We start from the raw sequence: 13,315 nt of genomic DNA, 5'->3' as shown, positions 1-13,315 counted from the left end.
CGGAGGCATTCCCATAGCAAACCATATCCAGCCTTCTACATACAGGGGTAAGATTGGTCTGAGTATGTGGAGACTATCTTGTAAATAATTTCCCTCATAAGTGCTCCCAACAGTCTGCCCTCTCTCCAAACTCAGATTTTTTCCAGCTTGTCATTGGGAAGACTCTCTTGTCTTTCTGTTTTTTTAAGATGTCATTTATTTATTTGACAGAGCGAGTGAGCAAAAGCAGGGAGAGGTGCAGAGGAAGAAGCAGGCTCCCCACTGAGCAGGAAGCTAGACATGAGGCTCTATCCCAGGACCCTGAGCCAAAGGCAGACACTTAACTGACTGGACGACCTGGGCACCCCTGGGAAGATTCTCTTACCTCTGCCAAGCCTACTGCTACATTTGTTTTGGGTAGCAGCTTTCACTATTTTCATTTTTTCTATTGACCTGCCCCACCTATCAATATATCTGGGGCACTGATGGTGCCCTTTGAGTGCTATTAAGGATTTATTTTCCTTCTTGGTGGTGGGAAGACCTAAGTGCTTGGTCTGCCATTGTGAACCACAAGTTTAAAGACAGTTTAGCATGCCACAAACCGGTAGCTTTTGAAGTGAGGAAAACAAATAACCAAAATACTTTAATATAAATAATTCCAAAAGAGACATCCCCTTTCCCTGTATGTGAAAGTCAAATAAACAAAATATAAGAGTATGAACAGTGTTTGTCTGCAACAAGAATGAAGTAGTAGTAAACCCTACTGCTCAGCAGAGATTGGGTGTTGGGCTGTGTTTGTATTGGCAGCATTGGTCATGTACACTAGCTGCCTCTATTAAAATGTAACTATTAGCAAATGAAATTAAATACTTCAGTTGCCTAGTAACTAATCCAATCTGAATATGAAGCAAAAATAGAATAGATAAATTTAGAACTTTTAGGCCACGTGCCAAGCAAAATATTCTTGCTTGTATCCTTTTGATCATCTGCCATTTGAATGGAAGGAAGAATATTTTAGTGTCAAATAAGCCACATTTTTGTTGGCCTTGCTTGCTAAAAATGAGTACCCTTTAATGACTAAACATGTATGAGAGATGAGGCTTCCCAAGGACCTCTAGCCACACTGGCTAAGGAGGGGCCGGGACAGAAAGAAGGTCTGATCAACTACTAGGAATTTATTTGTTCTGACTTAGATGAAAAGCCAAAGGGCATGATGTGATTTAAGCCACATTATACTATTAGAAGAAAAGTATAAACCATCTGTTTTACCCATTTCCATAAAAAACAAAAATTTCATTTTTCCTCCCAAAGCAGCTTTTGAGCAAGACACAGCAAATTAAGAAACAATTTAAGCTTATGTTGTACATGAAGTAATTATTGGGATCATATAATGGTGGAACTTAAAGACATACGATGACAGATAAATTGACACTGAATAAGATGTCAGTTCCTTTAAATACGACTTTTTACTGCCTCTTCAAAAAAACAAAAACGAAAACACATCACAAGTGAAAATAAATAAATAAAAATGTCTTCCTTCCAAAATAATTTAAAATTTAAAGCAGAGTTGTAAGAATGGTTCAATGAAGTCCTCTGTACTCTGAACCCAGACTGATTGCTTTACCACTTCTCTCCCCCTTCTTCTCTCCCATATATACATATATGCTTGCATATGTTCTCCCAAACCATTTGAGAGTTAGTTTATCTTTAAATATTTTAATTTGTGGGCAGCCCCAGTGGCACAGTGGTTTGGTGCCGCCTGCGGCCCGGGGCATGATCCTGGAGACCCGGATCGAGTACCACGTCAGGCTCCCTGCGTGGAGCCCGCTTCTCCCTCTGCCTGAAAACATAACCAAATACAGTTCTCCAATTCAGGAGATTTAACATTGTGTCAATACAACTATTGTATTGATACAGGGTCATAGTCCATACTCAAATTGTGCCATCTGCCTCAGTGATACGATACCCTTGAAGTAGTGTCTCTCCCCTCCATCCAGGATCCAGTCCAGTAGTCCTTGTTGTGTCTGGCTGTTACATCTCTTTGATCTTCTGTATTCTGAAAGAGTTCCTCAGTCTGGTTGTCTTCCCTGGCATTGGCAGTTTTAAGAGAACAGAGAAGATTCCCCATTTGAGGTTTTGTCCTGATTAAAATGAAGACACATTTTTCAATCAATAATTGCAATCTTCTTTTAGTAATCTAAGTCCTTAAGGCGATTGTCCAGTAGCTGATGGCTAGCAGACCTCACAGCCTTGGCTGCCCAGACAGCACATGCCAAGGGCTCTGGCCTCCGCTATCTCGTGTCACTGCTCAACACACAGTAGGCATTTGCTAACAGTATCCAGGGTCTCATTCCAAAATAGGAAGTAGCCATTTCAGCTGAAACCTATATTTTCCCTCCCCTTTATAAGTGTTTCAGAGATATAAAAACAAAAGGCCACATACATTCGTGAAAAACATTGAGGCTATCCCAAATGTTCTTCCGTTGCTGGTAGTTAGCAAGTTACATTTTAAACAGAAAGGGTGGCTGAAAAATTAAAGGTCTGAGAATTAGGAGTGAACATCCCTGGTAGTGTGAAGAAATTTGTAAACAAGGTTAAAAGAAACGTCCCCCTTCAGGCCCCGTTGAATTCAGCATGTTGGCTGCCCGCCTTCAGGTCGACACTTGCGCACTCAGGTTGTTGCTGGTAGGTTAGGTCAGGAAAAAAGGCCTTTGTGGGAACTGTGGCACATGTGTGTCAGAGTTTATGTCTACACACGGATGGATCTGGAAGAAGAGACAGTCAAAGCACTGCTTCTCGTCCTTGGAACCAAAGAGGTTTGTGTCTGTCTTCCACAGCTGCCCCATGTCTGCTGCCATGGGCCATTTTCACCCAGGCCCACAGACACATTATAAATTCTGAACAGGATCATACAGTTGTTCTCAGCCTCTTTCTGTGAGCTCTTTGCTTAGTGCCTGACTTCCCTCCTTTCTGCCTCTCCTTTCTTCTTTTCCTCTCCTTCCTGTCTTTCTATAGTTATTTCCGGTCTTAAAAAATAAAGACCTGCGACACCATCATGGCAGTTGTCTCTAGGCTGTAATGCCAGGTTCTTGGGGTTTCTAACCATGAACCTTGGTGCATCCTTCTGATTTTATAACTCTTAGCCCCACTTCTGAGCTTAGGTTCTCACCTGTTCTTTTTCAGCTTTAATGAGAATCTCCTAAACTGCTTCCTCACACCTACTCTGTGCAAAGCCAGGAATACTACAGAGGTGAAGGGGAGATTGGGCAGCTCTGTAGATTGTTGCTTCCCATTCACTCATTTATTCAACATCAAGTCTTGAGTATCTATTATCTGTCAGGCACTGTTCTTGGAGCTAGACACATAGAGGTGAACAGCTCAGACCTGAGTCCCTACTCACAGAGCTTGTGTCCAGTGAAGAGCCATGCATCACATCATCTTAGTAAATAAAGCCAGGAGAACATCATTACAGCTGGTGACAAGTGCTGTAATGCTCATCAAACAGGCTAATGTGAAAGAGTGGGAAATGGTTAGGGCACTCACCCAGCTCCTCCTGTGGAATGTCCTCTCTGACTGTGGGTTGTACCCTAGTGCTTGTCTGCCCAGACTGCCTTCCTACTCCATCTTTTCCCTTGGGCTAGATCCAAGATGAGTATGTGGGGAGATGCCAGCAGGGCCCCAAGAGCTCCTGGCTGATGATCTATAGGAGATGCTAAGTCATTTGGAGTTTCTAGGAAACAAAACAGAGTTGTGTACATCTTACACAGAACTAGGTCAAGGAACTGAGAAAGAGTTCATTTGATAATCTGACCAATTATTTCCTGAAAAAAAAATTTATTTTAGTTTGTTCAAGGGGAAGCTAATAGGGCATTATTATTTGTTTAACCTAATTTTTATATGGAAAAGAATCAGAACTACATACAACAAATTTAGAATAGGTATTTGTCTTGCTTATGCTTTCTAGCCATGATGTGACTGTACCTCGGAGTTCATTCAAATGATGTTCTGCAACTCTTAGCAAGTAATTACCATTCAGTTCACAGCTGCCCCGAAAATTGGGCCATATTGCAAGTCTCTCTTATAGTATTTATCTTGCAAATCAAAAGGTTACAGACTGAAATTACAACTGGAAACCAGGTAGGTGATATTTTTTTCAGATCTTGTGAAAAAGGTCATGCCTTTGGGCTACTAAGGTGTGAATTTTTAAAGTAGGGTAGCCTGTATCGGCAATGAGGAGCAGGAAGAGCTGCATCTGTTCAAGGCTTGATTGGTAATAAGCCTCCAGGCCAGCTTGATGGGTTCTTCTCCTCTGGTGTCAGCCTGAGATGGTCATGTCACAAATGTAGCTGTGAGCGGTGCTGGGGTGTGTATTAAGGAAAAACACATGAACCATTCCTCACATACGTTCTGTGCAAAGCCAGGGGTATTTCAGAGAGCAAGCAGAGAGTGAGCAGCTCTGTGGAACAAAGATGTCACTTCCCATTCATTCATTCACCCTTTCATTCAACAAGCATGTCTTGGGTATCTGTGCTTCCATCAAGCTTGACCTCAGCCACTCATTTGGTAATTTGTTTGGGGGGGGGGGGGGGGCGCAGCGGGGAGGTGAGAAAGCAAGGCCTGTCTAATGCTCGTGATGAGACCAAACAATCAGAGCCAGCCGGGCCACCAACCCACATGCTTTCACCAAAGGTGGAGGCGTCCCCATTCCCCCCAGCATGAACCTCAGGATTTCTGTGGCCTTGCCCTCTCATAAGAGCTGTGGCTAGAAGCCCCTGGATTTTCAGTTTTAAGTTTATTTCCCCTCAGGGAAACAGCAGCTGAAGATACAAGGGGGGATGTGAAGTGCTCTCCTTTCCTTTCCTCTGCTCTCAACTCCTGATTCCAAAGTCCTGGAAATGCCAGAGGCCAATAGAAGGGCTGAAATGAACACCAGCCAAGGTGGGAGACAACAGAGGCCTCCCTAGAAAGCCTGTGGTCCACCTAACCCTCACCAGGGTCAGCAAAGCCAAGCCAGATGGTCAGGCGTGGAAACAAAGTTCATCAAGAAGCAGAACTCTGAAATTGCCCAGGGTGCAAGCTGAGTCACAGGAGCACACAACAGAATACACAGATAGGGCTTCTCTGCCCTGCCTACACTCAGCCCACTTTGCAGCATCAGGTTTCTCAGCAAAGCCAAGTGTCCCTCTGGTTCCCTGCTGACCTGGATCTGCCTCCAAACCTCCATCTCCTAGGTCTGCGCCTATTTGTTTCTCCTCCTGGACCCCAGTGCCTCACCTGGGCCAGCCGCAGCACAGAGAATATGGACCACTCACGTTGTGCCTCACCCCAAAGCAGCCTCCTAGCTAATCCAGAGAGAGACCAAAAACCAAAAAAAAAAAAAAAAAGAAGAAGAAGAAGAAGAAGAAGAAGAAGAAGAAGAAGAAGAAGAAGAAATAAACAATCTTCCATCTCCGAGAGCTTTATTTTTATTTTTTTGATGCAATGTGTAAGTCTCCTGAAAGATTAAAGTGTTAACCTGAGGCTCCAAAGCAAATGGACCGTGGTCTGGCCACGGCAGGCACTGTGCATGCACTGTTGTGGCACTGGGACCACAGAACCTGGCAGGGAGAATCATTGTCCCTTGGTAATTATGCGCATCCATTAGCACAGCATCCTTTCTTTGTCAGAAGCATTTGGTGACAGCCTCCCTCCAGAGCAGCACACAGCTCACATGGTCTGCAGTTAGATGGACCTCCCCAAGGGAGATGCTGCCAACAATGCGACAGTGCCGTATTAAAGGCAGGGTTGCCTGGGTTTTGGTGGTGGTGGCGGGTTTTTTTGTTATTAATCTCAGACAGCAGCGCAGAGTGTTTATTATAATTTTATAGACACTGCTAACAAAAGCTTCACTCACAAAGGAAAATTAAACGTTAAGGTTTCACAGATGGTGGGGCTGTGGTGGGGGCTGGCAAGCTGCACAAGGTTGGGAAGGACAGGGGAAGTGTCATTTCCCTTCCTTTAGGAAAGAAAAATATGGGTATGCCATAAACATAGCTTCATTCCCCAGCCAGCAATGCTTACACTTAATATGTTTTGTCAGGCAAATCTTCAATACAGATTAAAATGAAATGCCAAGTAATTTCCACCTCTTGGTCGCTTGTGTCTGTGAACAATGAAGAGTGTTTTGATGAATGTCAGTTAATGGCACTTGTACGCTTATAGATTTAGTCACAGCAGCAAGCACTAAGAATTGGGGGATGGGGTAGGGGCTATCTGGGTGTGGAGAGAAGGGACAGGGAAGATCGTTCCATAATCCCTTTCTGACTACTTTGGTTCACGACAACCCAAATTGAAAGTGAACCAAAAACAAAATCAGGCCAAGATAAGGTGACCCTTTGTTGTTAATGAGGCTCAAAGCATCAAAGATGATTTCCAAGAGCTGAGTCTGCTCAGAGGAGTTCTGTGCATTTAGGATGTTTTGTCAGGCGGATTCTATTTCTGTGGGAAGAAAGGGGGCAGCTCCTATCTTCCCCACAAATCTTAACAGTTGCACCTGAGTCTGTCCCCTTCCTCCTTGGTTACATCTTGACAGAAACCAGACACTGCAAAACCCACAGGCTGAGTCATATTTACCTCCTTTCCCCACATGTCACTGCCCTTGCAACTTTGCATCCTGAATCCCCCAGTGTGGGGTGAACTTGAAGAGCAAGAGGAAAACAAGTGCCAGCAAAATCCTGTCACCCAAGGATTTAAATAAAACCTCACCTTCCTCCTGACTGGCATATGCAGCGGGCTTATTTCTCTCATCCTGTTCTTCAGCTGGATTGGGAGGATTTGGTTTTCACTTACCCCCTTATTGTTCAGAATACGAGCTTTAGCTGGAGGTTGCTGACTAATTTTACGGTTGTGTAGGTAACTGTTAGCACTTCGGTCAGTCCTGCATTCTTTTTGAAGGAAGTCTCTGTGTTCCAAGTCTAGTAGGTTAAATTGGTTTTCCCTTCAAGAGAAAAGGCTAGCAAAGGCCAGCTGATTAACTTGACTTTGGTGCTTACATGTTCTGTGTTCATTCTTTGAATCACTGGTGACCAAATCTGGTAGTGTCCAACCCAGTCTTTTTAGAATTGGAAAGGAACTCTCGAAGGAATGCTTGGGACATATGGAAACACTCTCTTCCTGAGACCTGAATGCATCCCAAGGGCCAGGAGAGTAAAAACATGTGTTCGGCTCCACTGTTCTCACCGGGAGCTGATAGCATTTACACCCCGTGCTCAACTGGATCAGTCCCCACTGCAATCCTCCAAGGGTCCACCATCCCGTTTTACTCTGAGGAGGCTGAGCCCACATGGCTTCCCCCGACCCCAGAGAGAGGGGTCGGGCCTCTGGGTCTGTCTGACCCCAGGTCCCAGCTCTCCCACCAAAGCCTCATTTTTAAAAAAATTTTCCACTATAACTCAGAATTCAGCTTACTTGCTTAAAAAAAAAAAAAAAAAAAAAAAAAAGTTGAGAAAAGAAGTAGCTCTCATTTGTTTATGTATTGGTGCTGAATTGTTTTAAAAGTTTTAACCTTGTTTCCTTTGGGTCGATGTCAAGCACGGTGTCCGCAAGCTGACTGTTAGACGGAGGATTGTTTTGCCTGTAGGAAATCTGTGCCTTCCCAAGTGCAGCATCAGTGTTTACATTCTTAGATAATCCAAAAGGCCCATTTTACTGCCAATTCCAGGCTTTCCAAAACTCCAGTTTAAGGAGGTGTGTCTAAAGCACGAATAAATGGAATGGCTTGAGTTGGTCTCCCTTCTGCATCCAGAGAATTTGGGAAACAGCGGAGAGTAGGTATACTGCCAACCTTCGAGAAGAGGAAAGACCACACCTCCTGACAACACCAGGGGGCTGGAGGACTGTGGCCAGGACCCAGGTTCTCCCCCATGACTGACCCGGAGTCCCTTCCTCCTTCCCTCCCTCCCCTCTGAGCTCCAGAGCATGCATTGTTTTCTCCTCATTTGGGGAGTGAAAACAATACTCTCTTGTCACTGGGGGCACATATAGAGGTGGGGGGAGCACAGGGGTGAGGCCATGTCTCCATTTCATCACACATAACGTGGGGGCAATGTTATATCTCCCTCTCTGGGAGCCTTGGAGAGGTGTGGAGGGCACCTGGACCACACAGCACACTTGGGAATTCCAGAAGCTGCCACCTTGTCCCACACATCACTGTCCCTTCTCGGCAAACCTAAAATCCGTCTGTCTTTGATAACCATTCAAGATCTTTTGACATTTGGAGGGAATAGAGAGAGAGGAATGTCTCATGCTGGGAGGTAAATACTGGGGCCCAGCCTGCAAAGACTGTTTGAGAGGCAATTCTGAACAGCAATGCCATCAGGTCAGAGAACTCCAGGGCATTGCCTCAGGCTCATGCCTCTGGAACCCTTTCATGATCAGAAGGACTCTTTAATTTCAAAATCAAAATCTCTGGCAAGGGCAGCCCAGGTGGCTCAGTGGTTTAGCACCGCCTTCAGCCAGGGCGTGATCCTGGAGACCCAGGATCGAGTCCCATGTCAGGCTCTCTGCATGGAGCCTGCTTCTCCCTCTAACCTGTATCTCTGCCTCTCTCTTTCTGTGTCTCTCATGAATAAATAAATAAAATCTTAAAAAAAAACAAAAATGATCTCTGGCAAAACACCAAAATAGAACTGAGCACCTCAGTCAGCAAATTTTGCTTCCTAAGGAACTGTCTCCACAAGTGGAAACACTGATGGTAACTAGGAGCAGAAAGAGTTGGGGCCCAGGAGCCCTGCCTCCACCAAGGCCTGACCCCCATGGGGTGGCCAGAGTAACGTCTGGTCCCCAGGGCAGTGTAACAGGGTGAGCCCAGGAGGGACATTCCTCCAAAAGGATTGCAAGGTTTTGCTAAATTATACTGGTGAAAGCCTGAGAAATGTTCAGGAATGGATTCTAAGGGTGTTTGACTAAGGAAGATGGAATAGAGAGATTCTGAATTCATGTGTTAGCTCAAGCAGTTGGAAGTGGCTCTAAAAGATTGCTTTGCTGATTGGCTATAAGTTAAACTCAGTGGTTCTACATTCAGTAGCAAGGTTCTAGAACTTTCCTGGGATAATGCAGAAGGAAGGACGCAAAAGCCTAGGATGGCTGGGAGGTTGGAGTAGGTTTATCACCTGCAGTCTGCACACCTACTTCCTCACCGTCCCCAGAGAGGGCTCAGAGGATGCTCTGCTAAGGCTCTGAGAAATGTAGTGAGGTGGCACCAACTGCCTTGACGAGCTCTGTGGTGGTCGGGCTCTGTAGGCTGGGCAGGCTGGTGGGGATGATGGGGTCACCGTGTGGCAGAAGCCAATGATAGAACTTAGTCTCCAGAGACAAGGTTGTAGTTACCAAATGGGCATCAAAATGTTTTCTCAATATTGCTAGCCAGCTCTCCTACTGACATTAATTGTATGTTTCCTTTTTCCATTATTTTTCTGTGATTTCATTATATAAACACCTGAACACTCTGTAGCCCACGTTGGCTGTGAATCATCTGAGTCCCTCTACTTTGATCCTTTTTAATTTTTCTTCCTAATATTTGATATTGGAGGGAAACACTTCCAAGAACATAATAGGTTCTACCAACATGTTACGCTTTGGCATAAAGAACTCTGAGCATTATTTAGAAGGAATGTTCCAAAGTGTGTACCACTCCTCAGGGATCCCCAACACAGAGCTTTTTAAGACCTCCCCAATGTGACATTTGGGTTATTTCTGTAACGAGCTGCCGGTGACAATGATGATGATGGTGGTGATGGTGGTGGTGGCTGTGAGTATTTACTGAGCCTGTGGATTATCTCTTTTATTCCCTCTGACAGCCTAGGAGGAAAAGTGTTGTTATAGTCCTTATTTTACAGATAAAGAAACTGTCAGCTCATCATTGGCAGTCTGTCTCACTGACCTTTACCCTTTACCTTTCCACCCCAGGTACCAGGCTCTGTGGGAGTCTTCTCTGAACTCCAGCCACACTGCCCTCTACTTGATGAGTACTAGGTGGTCAGACCCTCAGAAGCAACCACAAAAGGTGGGCAGTGTTTTACAGTTAAATGTGCTGAAGCATCAGCCCCGGGAAGGTGGATTTCATAAATGGCAAAGCCTCACGTGGACATGTTGTCTAGTTCAATTATGATAATGCAATCCCCTGTTCTACATGATGCAGATGAGGCTTGAGATAGATGAGTCAGTGCCTCAGGGTCATTCAGGGGTAAGTGATGGTAAGTCTCATTTTCTGACTACAGAGCTTCCCCAGAAGAAGCAAGGTCATAATCTCAGACACCTCCAGAAGCCGCCCATGGTCCTATCAACAAATCGTTCAAACTGGAGGAGGCAATAGAAGTGGTGTTTGGAAATGTCTCCCCGTGCCCTTCTGGCAGTCAACCTGCTCCCCTGAGCTTCCCACCAGTTCAGTGTGAGTCAGTGTTGTGGATAAGCTACCTCACTCTTCATTACCATTTCCTTGCAGACTGGTCTGAAGCCATTGTGGAGTAAAGGAAATAAAAAGCATTAACTATGAAGCAAAATTTGCTCCAAAGGAAAGTTAAAAATGTTTACAAAGTACATCTAGCCCCTCACAAATTTTTATAAAGATTAAATTGGCTGCTCTCAGAAAAGTTTACTGTGAGACCCACTGCCTTGGTTTTCCCCATCTACAAAATGGGAACAACACCATGATCTTTTTTGGTGCCTCTTGAGGACAAGGGGGATGGAAGTCAGGTCTATCTTCGGCTGAGAAGACAAGCTTTGCAGAGAGTCTTCTCCTTATAGCCCTTTCTCTTCAGCTTCCTTTGAAAGCCCTGCCCACTTCTCCTGAGCCCGCAGATCTGCAGCTGTTGCCTGAGAGTGAGAGGACAAAGCAATAACATCAGCTAGGTGGTGTGCTTGCTGCTTTGTCTAAAGAGCACTGTATCGCCAGCCAGCCTGGGTTTTGTTTTCTTTCTAAGAATGAAGAATGGAAGGAGGATGGAAGGAACAGAACTCCTGGACCCTGAAACAGGAAACTCTTCATCCTCTTGCCATCTGTGCTTAAAAGACCCATGAAAGCATGTCTGTAGAAGCATTGCGTGAAACGAGAGCTAAGAGGTACTTACAGGTTCTGTGACGTCAGCTGTGCCTTATCGGTATGTCTTTAAAAAATACACAAGTGCAGGAGAGAATTCCCCAGCAATCATGCCCACCACCCATCCCAAGTTTTTTCAGCCCAGACTTAAAACAGCAGGTCAGTGATTAGGTGGGCTTCCTTTGGTGAAGAGAAAGCACGCCCCCATGACATTCAGCTGAGTTCCAAGGTTGCTTTGGCTGAGTCTGATGTTGAGTGACTAGAAGAGTGACCAGTTTCTGGAATTTTTTGTAGAATGAAGGAGGCTGGACATCCTGTGTTGTGTCCAGAAAATGGATGGAGAAGCTCAGTGTGGTACCTGCCGGTCAGTAGGGCTTTGTGCCTTATGACGAGGTATTCTGAGTTGGTTGCAGCCTGGCTATGGACAAAGACACACATTGTCTGATTTTGAGGCTCCCATATTAGCAGTAAGGAAACTGAGGCATGGGGTGAATGGAAGCATGTGGACATATTCTAAGGCTGTTGAATGCAGGAGCCACATCTTCATATCCGTGCTGATGTCCACCTTCCACCACATTGACATTCATATGGGGAAGGGGTCCTTGGTCTTTCTATGTCCTAGATGGACCTCTTCTCATAATATCATCTTTAAATACTTATGTTAAGATACCTAGGATCTTAAAAGTGCTTTATCTGAAGTGTCAGGGATATTTGTCTAAGTATTACTTATTCCATTTCATCCGTAAGTTATTACACATAGAATTTTTTTAAACAGTGTTACCAAGGAAGGTGCATGGACCCCCTGAATTCTCCCCTCTGCCTTGGTCCATCCCACCTTCCTGTTCCTCTGAATAACTCCCTACCCCAAGCATGTGAGCCCATTCATTTGCAGGAAAGCTGCTCCTGCCCCCAGGACTCAGAGGCATTTTTTGAAGTGTGCTGCAAATGGCCAGAGTCCCAGAGGAATTCACTAGCTCCAGTTGATCTTGGGCTTGTTTAGGAGCTAACAGAGGTGGGTCCTTGAGCTCCTCCAATAATGACATTCTGTAAAAGTCATGTCAATGGTGTGCCTAGGTCTAGAGTCTGGGGAGCGCACCTTCCAGGAGACAACTACTCCCAGCCACCAGAAACTGTCAGAAAGATTTAGACTTGTGATTTGTCCTTCACTTTTGCTAGTGATCTCTAAATAATGGCTGAGTAATCTCCTAACAGACTGTGAACATGACATTGCAGCGAGCCATCGCAGGTGGGTGAGCACAGGTGTGAGTGTGTGCACCAGTATTTCCCCCAACTCAGGGCTGTGAGTGCAGGAGGGGTGGTGACTCATTCTCAGAAGCCTGTTCCCATTATCTTTTCTGGAGTGTTTTGTGCTGTTGTAGAGGTAGTTCATTCTGTTCAACAGAACCTCCCCTTGCTCCTGTGTTAAATCACATTTCATTAAAAGATTTTTTTTTCTTCAAGTTGCTGCATTTTGTAAGATGATCATTTCTTGGGCGAAGTCCTGGAAAGAAGAGAATGCAAACCTGGTGTGATAGAGGCCAGGAATTGTGAGAGGGAACAGGACTTCCCTGTACAAAAAAAAAAAAAAAAAAAAAATAGATCTGTGCTGAGAACCAGAACTGCCCAGCAAGGCTTTTGAAGTCTCAATGCCAGTCAAGGTCTTCAAACAACAACTTCTGTTCTTCCCTGAGAGGAGCTGCTTGATCAAGCTTCTCCAATGTATGTTTTGTCTGCAATGGAAGTGCCAGGGGTCAAGATAGGAGGGGCACACAGGAGCAGAGAGCAGCCCACCTGACTGGGGTGGAGGGGCTTGCTCTCAGCACAGCCACCTCCATCTGGGCTGGGGATGCTCAGGCGAGTTGGGAGGGCCTCTCCCCAGTCCTAAGCAGGCAGCAGGAGAGGAGAGGAGAGGAGCGGAGAACAGAGGAAAGGAGAAAGAGGAGAGGAGAGGACAGCAACCCCGTGGCTGCCTCAGCTCCAGTCGTTGGGCGATGGGGCTTTGTGTTGGAGAGAAAATGGAGACAGGACTGGCTTGTTCATTTATTAATAGGCGTTTGTCACACACCAGGTTAGGAAATAATCCCCCTATTGTCATTATGTCTTAATCCTCCGGTTGTCAATATGTCTTCCAGGGCTTGCAGAGGAGGGAGGTGCTTTTTCAAAAGAAATCTCTTTTCAGAGATAAATGCAGATGAGCTTCTCTTTATACAATGGGGCATGGCCCTAAAATAAAATGTGTCTCAAACATGATACTTAAGATAT

At 45.2% G+C, this 13,315-nt stretch overlaps 1 long non-coding RNA gene across 3 annotated transcripts in view; it reads left to right on the top strand.

Moving 5' to 3' along the window:
• Window positions 1–12,365, top strand: part of LOC118352045 (uncharacterized) — a 113,824-nt gene extending 101,459 nt beyond the window's left edge. For 2 of the 3 annotated variants that reach the window (XR_007405150.1, XR_007405148.1), the window contains exon 4: window positions 9,925–12,365. This is a non-coding gene — a long non-coding RNA (uncharacterized LOC118352045). The remainder of the gene's footprint in view (window positions 1–9,924) is intronic. The other variant, XR_007405149.1, reaches the window with a different exon arrangement.
• The last annotated feature ends 950 nt before the right edge of the window (window positions 12,366–13,315 follow it).

Source organism: Canis lupus, chromosome 23 (genome assembly GCF_003254725.2).
Source record: "Canis lupus dingo isolate Sandy chromosome 23, ASM325472v2, whole genome shotgun sequence".
Taxonomy (NCBI): Eukaryota; Metazoa; Chordata; class Mammalia; order Carnivora; family Canidae; genus Canis; species Canis lupus.
This window is presented reverse-complemented; position numbering and strand designations above follow the sequence as displayed.